Source organism: Triticum urartu, chromosome 2, assembly GCF_003073215.2.
Source record: "Triticum urartu cultivar G1812 chromosome 2, Tu2.1, whole genome shotgun sequence".
Classification (NCBI taxonomy): Eukaryota; Viridiplantae; Streptophyta; class Magnoliopsida; order Poales; family Poaceae; genus Triticum; species Triticum urartu.
In genome coordinates, this window is record NC_053023.1 from 239,094,044 (window position 1) to 239,102,086 (window position 8,043).

Here is an 8,043-nt window from a genome sequence, read left to right on the forward strand (position 1 = left end):
AATTTGGGCAAGGCCCCTTTTGAAATTCTGTATGGCAGGAAGTGCCGTACCCCTCTCAACTGGTCTGAAACCGGTGAACGTCAGCTGCTGGGTAATGACTTAATCACAGAAGCAGAAGAAATGTGCAAAGTCATTCGTGATAACCTCAAAGCAGCCCAATCCCGCCAGAAGAGCTACTATGATAGTAAGCACCGTGATTTGGCTTTCGAGATCGGAGATCATGTTTACCTCCGCGTCTCTCCTATGAAAGGTACTCGTCGCTTCGGTATCAAAGGGAAGCTGCTTCCCAAGCTAGATACGTGGGACCTTTCAAGATTGCTAGCAAGAGAGGCGACCTCGCCTATCAGCTCGAGCTTCCTTCAAACTTTGCCAATGTTCATGATGTGTTCCATGTCTCCCAACTCCGAAAGTGCTTCACGCCCGCACCGTCAACTTCGAGGACATTGAGCTCCAAGAAGATCTCTCTATCGTGAGCACCCAGTTGCTATTCTTGAAGAGACTGAACGCAAGACTCGCAACAAGTCAATCAAATTTCTCAAAGTCAAGTGGTCTCACCATTCCGACCGTGAAGCTACCTGGGAACGCGAGGATCACCTCCGTTCTGAGTACCCGGAGTTCTTTCAGTCCTAGATCTCGGGACGAGATCTTTTCGTAGTGGTGGAGTGTTGTAAACCCCGGATATACTTTCCATATTTGTATCCAACTCTTGCCGTTTCCGGCGTTAAGTTATATTTATTTCTCGGGTTCGGGTCTTTGTCTCCGTGTGTGTGTTCTCGTTTTTCGTGCATCGCATATCATGTCATCACGTGCATTGCATTTGCATACATGTTCATCTCATGCATTCGAGCATTTTCCCCGTTGTCCGTTTTGCATTCCGGCGCTTCGTTCTCCTCCGGTGGCCATTTCTAGCTTTCTTTCATGTGTGGGGATTAAACATTTCTGGATTGGACCGAGACTTGTCATGCGGCCTTGGTTTACTACCGGTAGACCGCCTGTCAAGTTTCGGGTCATTTGGACTTCGTTTGATACTCCAACGGTTAACCGAGGGACCGAAAAGGCCTCGTGTGTGTTGCAGCCCAACACCCCCCAAATTTGGCCCAAAACCCACCAAACTCTGCTCCATGTCCTAGAGCGTTCGATCACGATCGCGTGGGCGAAAACCGCACCTCATTTGGACTCTCCTAGCTCCACTTATGCCTATTTAAACACCCCCCATTTCGGATCTCGTCTTCCTCCCCGTCCTCCTCCTAAAAAAAACAGATCTCCTTCCCCGCGCCGGGCCGGACGTGTCCGCCCGCGCCGGACGTTGTCCGCCCCGCCGCCGCAGCAAATCGCGCGCCGCCACGTGGGCGCGCCCACATCGCCGCCGCCGGGCCCGCCAGGCCCGCGGGGAGCCCCCCCGGCCCGAGCGCCCCGCGCCCTGTGCCTCCCCCAGCGCCGCCGCCTTCCCCGGCTCAGGCGGGCGCCGCCGCCGCGGGCCGCCACCGCCGCCGAGCCGGACCTCGCCGCCCGCCGCCCGGCCGCTCCCCGCCACCGTCCGCCGCCCCGGGCGCCGCCGCCCGCGGTCGCCGCCCCCTCCTCCGGCGCCGCCCGGCCTCGCCCCGGCTTCTTCTTCCTCCTCCCCGACCGGCGACCCCCGCGTTCTCCGGCGAGCTACAGTAACTCCGGCGCCGCCTCGGAAGCGTGCCGATCCAGATCTGGATCTGGGCATCGGTTGACTTTTTCCCCAAACCCTAGCTTCATATTTTTTATGCATTCTTTGACTGCTGTATCTCCGCAACCGTAGCTCCGTTTTGGGCATATAATATATCAAAATCTTCGTCTCGACATGTACATCATTTTATTCCATTGCATCATTTGCATTTGAGTTCATATTGGTGCCCGAAATGCTGTTAGAAGGAGGCTTCGTGAGTTAAATTGCAGATCCGTTAGTTCATCATGCACTTTTGTCATTTTTGCCATGTTTAATCCGTGCATGATATGCCTGTGCCCCTTTGGGATGAATTGTTAAGACATTTTGTCTTCTTTCCAGAGGTGCCACCCATGCATTTTTAGGATGTGTGTGTTGTCTTGTGCAAGCTTGCGAAGAGAGGTACCTGAGATTGCTGATTTCAGGGACTTAGTGATTTTCACTAAGTCTGGGATATTTTAGTTCATGATGCTATATGTCCAGCTTGTTTCCTTAGTGATCCGTGCCTCTTTTGAGGTTTATCAGTAAGGGAGTTTTGATATTTATGTTATGCTATATCCATCCATGCTTTGTTCGTGAGCTCGGTAGAGTATTTTTGAACCCTTTTGGCCCCAGGTCACTTTGGGTGTTTTGTTAAGCTTGTTGAGTAGCTCCATGCCATGTTCTTACTTGTCATGTTCAGGTTTTCTATCATGTTGTTTTGCTGCTCCGAAGAGGGCTTCGTGATCTGAAATTTCAGGCTAGTGTTAATTTCACTAAGTCTGGAATCTGTTTTGCATATTCATTTTTGCCATGCTTGTTTGAACCTCTTAATGGATGAATTTGCCTATGGCTCAGTGCTAGTGTTTTGTTAACCATCTTGTGTACATCACTGCCATGTATTTTGTTTTCATGTTTGGTGGCTGTAGCATGTTCATTTCGTTGCATTTAGATGCCTACTTGCTGTAAATCGCAGACCGGTGTCATATCTTAAAACGCTTGCCATTTCCAAACCGTAACTCCGATTCCAATGATCTTTATATCGTTTTCAAGCGATTTCATCCCCTCTATCCAGTGGCACCCTTGGAATTCATGTTGAGGCCAGGTTCATGCATTTCCTGTCATATCTTGCATTTTGCATCCCGCATCGCATCCCGCATAGCATATCATCATTTCATCATATTGCTTGGTCTTGCACGTGGTTGATTGTATCCTTGTTGCTTGTTTGTCTTGTTTGGGTAGAGCCGGGAGACGAGTTCGCTACCGAGGAGCCCGTTGAGTTTGCTTGTGAGGATCCAGTCAACTCTGACAACTGTGCAGGCAGATGACCCTCGAAATCACTACTATCTTTGCTATGCTAGTTTGCTCGCTCTTGCTATGCCAATGCTACGATGCCTACCTTTTGCTTGTCAGCCTCCAATGCCATGTTGAACCTCTACCCACGTTCCTAGCAAACCGTTGATTGGCTATGTTACGCTTGCTCAGCCCCTCTTATAGCGTTGCTAGTTGCAGGTGAAGATTGGAGCCGTTCCTTGTTGGACACATTTATTTACTTGTTGGGATATCATTATATTGCTATTATCTTAATGCATCTATATACTTGGGTAAAGGGTGGAAGGCTCGGCCTCTCGCCTAGTGTTTTGTTCCACTCTTGCCGCCCTAGTTTCCGTCATATCGGTGTTATGTTCCCGGATTTTGCGTTCCTTACGCGGTTGGGTTATAATGGGAACCTTGATAGTTCGCCTTGATTAAAGCTTTTCCAGCAATGCCCAACCTTGGTTTTACCATTTGTCACCTAGCCTTTTCTTTCCCTTGGGTTCTGCAGACTCAAGGGTCATCTTATTTTAACCCCCCCGGGCCAGTGCTCCTCTGAGTGTTGGTCCACCTGTCAGCTACCGGTGGCCACCAGGGGCAACTCTGGGCTGGCCTACCCGTACCTAGGACAATCTGAGTGTGCCCTGAGAAAGAGATATGTGCAGCTCCTATCGGGATTTGTCGGCACATTCGGGCGGTGTTGCTGGTCTTGTTTTAACCTGTCGAAGTGTCTTGAGTTACCGAGATACCGAGTCTGATCGGAACGTCTTGGGAGGAGGTCTTATTCCTTCGTTGACCGTGAGAGCTTGTCATGGGCTAAGTTGGGACTCCCCTGCAGGGATTGAACTTTCGAAAGCCGTGCCCGCGGTTATGGGCAGATGGGAATTTGTTAATGTCCGGTTGTAGATAACTAAAACCTTAATTAATTAAAATGAATCAACTGAGTGTGTTGCCGTGATGGCCTCTTCTCGGCGGAGTCCGGGAAGTGGACACGGTGTTGGAGTAATGCTTGCGCAGGTTGTTCCTCTAGATTCTCGCTCGCGCCTTGCCTCCTCTTCTCGCTCTCTTTTGCGTATAAGTTAGCCACCACATATGCTAGTCGCTTGCTGCAGCTCCACATATATGCCTTATCCATTCCTATAAGCTTAAATAGTCTTGATCGCGAGGGTGCGAGATTGCTGAGTCCCTGTGGCTCACAGATACTATAATTCCAGATGCAGGTCCAGGTGATTTCGCTCCAGGTGACGAGTACGAGCTCAAGTGGGAGTTCGACGAGGACTCTCAGCGTTATTATGTTTCCTTTCCCGACGATCAGTAGTGGTGCCTAGTTGGGGTTATCGATTCAGGGCCTTGTCGCATGTTGGGTCTTTTCTATTTTGGCACCGTAGTCGGGCCATGAGTGATTGTATGATGGATGTTATTTATGTACTCTGATGTGACGTGGCGAGTGTAAGCCAACTATGTTATCTCCCCCTTTTATTATGTATTACATGGGATGTTGTAATGATTGCCTGACTTGCGACATTGCTTTCAATGCGGTTATGTCTCTAAGTCGTGCCTCGACACGTGGGAGCTATAGCCGCATCGAGGGCGTAACTATGAACTATGGTTTGGCAAGAAACCAAAGTTGTCGTCTATTAAAGTTTGGGGTTGCGATGTTTATGTGAAAAGGTTTCATCCTGATAAGCTCAAACCCAAATCGGAGAAATGTGTGAAAGTGCAACTATCCCTGGGTGTGTTTTGGTAATTCCTAACAACATATAGCTCATTGAGCTAACATTATTCCAAGATTAATATTTCAGGAAAAGCTCAATGAATGGCATGGCATGGATGAGGAAAGTGGATCCCTCAAAATTCTAAGGACAAAAAGTTTGGCTCAAGCCAGATCAAGACTCTACATTTTATATTTTAGTGATCCAAGATCACATTGAGTCTATAGGAAAAGCCAATACTATCAAGGAGGGATGAGGTGTTGCTTAATGGCTTGCTTGCTCAAAGTGCTTAGTGATATGCTCCAAAATCCTCAACTACCTTCCCACATCCACATATGACCTAAACCAAAAGTCAAACTCGGCCCCACCGATTCTTTCTATCCGGTGCCACCGAGTTTCAAATGTCATAGCCACTGCCACAAACCCTAGGCAAATCGGTCTCACCGATAGGGATCTCAGTCTCACCGAGATGGGATTGTAATCTCTCTGTTTCCCTTCGTAATGTTTCGGTCTTATCGAGATGAGCGATCGGTCCCATCGAGATTGCAATGTAAACTCTCTGTTTCCCTTTTGTAACATTTCGGTCTCACCGAGATGAGCGAATCGGTCCCACCGAGTTTACCTGACCAACTCTCTGGTTAGCTTATTACCAAAATCGGTCCCACCGAGTTTGTGTAATCGGTCACACCGAGATTACGTTATGCCCTAACCCTAACCATATCGGTCCTACCGAGTTGCATCTCAGTCCCACCGAAAATCCTAACGGTCACTAGGTTTGCTGAATCGGTCCGACCGAGTTTAACCATTCGGTCCCACCGAGTTTGGCAAATTGTGTGTAAAGGTTAGATTTTGTGTGGAGGCTATATATACCCCTCCACCCACTCTTCATTCGTGGAGAGAGCCATCAGAACATACCTACACTTCCAATACACATTTTCTAAGAGAGAACCACCTACACTTGTGTTGAGGTCAAGATATTCCATTCCAACCATATGAATCTTGATCTCTAGCCTTCCCCAAGTTGCTTTCCACTCAAATCTTCTTTCCACCAAATCCAAATCCTGTGAGAGAGAGTTGAGTGTTGGGGAGACTATCATTTGAAGCACAAGAGCAAGGAGTTCATCATCAACACACCATTTGTTACTTCTTGGAGAGTGGTGTCTCCTAGATTGGCTAGGTGTCACTTGGGAGCCTCCGACAAGATTGTGGAGTTGAACCAAGGAGTTTGTAAGGGCAAGGAGATCGCCTACTTCGTGAAGATCTACCGCTAGTGAGGCAAGTCCTTCGTGGGCGACGTCCATGATGGAATAGACAAGGTTGCTTCTTCGTGGACCCTTCGTGGGTGGAGCCCTCCGTGGACTCGCGCAACCGTTACCCTCCGTGGGTTGAAGTCTCCATCAACGTGGATGTACGATAGCACCACCTATCGGAACCACGACAAAAACATATGTGTCTCCAATTGCGTTTGAATCCTCCAAACCCTTCCCTTTACATTCTAAGAAAATTCCTTATTTGACACTGTCTTAAAATCTGGTTCTTTATTTGACACTGGAAAATTTTTTCTTCCCTATTTGACACTAGTCCTAAATTTTATTCCCTATACGACACTTCCGTCCATTTTGAGCCTAAATGACACCTGAAAAGACGATTTTGCCCCTCATGTGGTATGTGTGTGCGCGTGTGTGTGCTGTTGCGTGTGTGGGTGCACACGCACATGTTGCTGCTGCATGTTGTGTGTGCATGTGTGCCGCTGCGCGTGCTTGTGTGTGTGCTGTTGCGTGCCTATGTGCTGCCTGCGTGTGTGCTGCTGCTGCGTGTTTGTGTATGTGTGTGTTGTGCTGCGTGCGTGTGTTGCTGCTGTGTGTGCGTGCACGCTGCATGTGTGTTGCTGCGTGTGTGTGTGTGTGTGCACGTGCGCGTGCGTGTTGTTGCGTGTGTGTGCGCGTGCGTGTGTGTTGGTGCATGTGTATATGTTGCTGCGTGTGTGCTCCTTGTCCTCGCACTGGTGCTGCGTGTGTGCGCTATTGCCCCCTACACACATACCACATGAGGGGCAAAAGAGTCTTTTCAGGTGTCATTTAGGCTCAAAATGAATGGAAACGTCATATAGGGAATAAAATTTAGAACTTGTGTCAAATAGGGAAGAATTTTTTTTCAGTGTCAAATAAGGAAGCAGATTTTAAGATAGTGTCAAATAAGGAAATTTCTCCTTACATTCTTGCAAGTTGCATGCTTTACTTTCCGCTGCTCATATACTCTTTTGCATGCTTGCTTGAATTGTGTGGAGATTGCTTGACTTGTGCTAAGATAGCTAAAATCTGCCAAGAACTAAAATTGGGAAAAGGCTAGATTTTTATTTGGTCAATAGTCTAATCACCCCCCTCTAGACATACTTTCGATCCTACAATAAATGTGTCTTCATAGGATACCCAAGGGAGACAGTTGGGAACATCTTCTATCACAGATCCAAAGGCAATACATTCATTGCTAAGAATGGATCCTTTCTAGAGAAGGAGTTTCTCTCGAAAGAAGTGAGTGGGAGGAAAGTAGAACTTGATGAGGTAACTGTACCTGCTCCCTTATTGGAAAGTAGTTCATCACAGAAATCTGTTCCTGTGACTCCTACACCAATTAGTGAGGAAGCTAATGATGATGATCATGTAACTTCAGATCAAGTTACTACCGAACCTCGTAGGTCAACCAGAGTGAGATCCGCACCAGAGTGGTACGGTAATCCTGTTCTGGATGTCATGTTACTTGACCATGACGAACCTACGAACTATGAGGAAGCGATGATGAGCCCAGATTCCGCGAAATGGCTTGAGGCCATGAAATCTAGATGGGATCCATGTATGAGAACAAAGTATGGACTTTGATTGACTTTCTCGATGATCGGTGAGTCATTAAAAATAAATGGATCTTCAAGAGGAAGACATACACTGATAGTAGTGTTACTATCTACAAAGCTCGAATTGTTGCAAAAATGTTTTTGACAAGTTCAAGGTGTTGACCATGATGAGTTTTTCTCACTCGTATCGATGCTTAAAAGTCTGTCCAAATCATGCTAGCAGTTGCCACATTTTATGAAATCTGGCAATTGGATGTCAAAACTGCATTCCTTAATGGATTTCTTAAAGAAGAGTTGTATATGATGCAAGCAGAAGGTTTTGTCGATCCTAAAGGTGCTAACAAAGTGAGCAAGCTCCAGCGATCCATCTATGGACTGGTGCAAGCATCTCGGAGTTGGAATATATGCTTTGATAAAGTGATCAAAGCATATGGTTTTATACAGACTTGCGGTGAAGCCTGTATTTACAAGAAAGTGAGTGGGAGCACTACAACATTTCT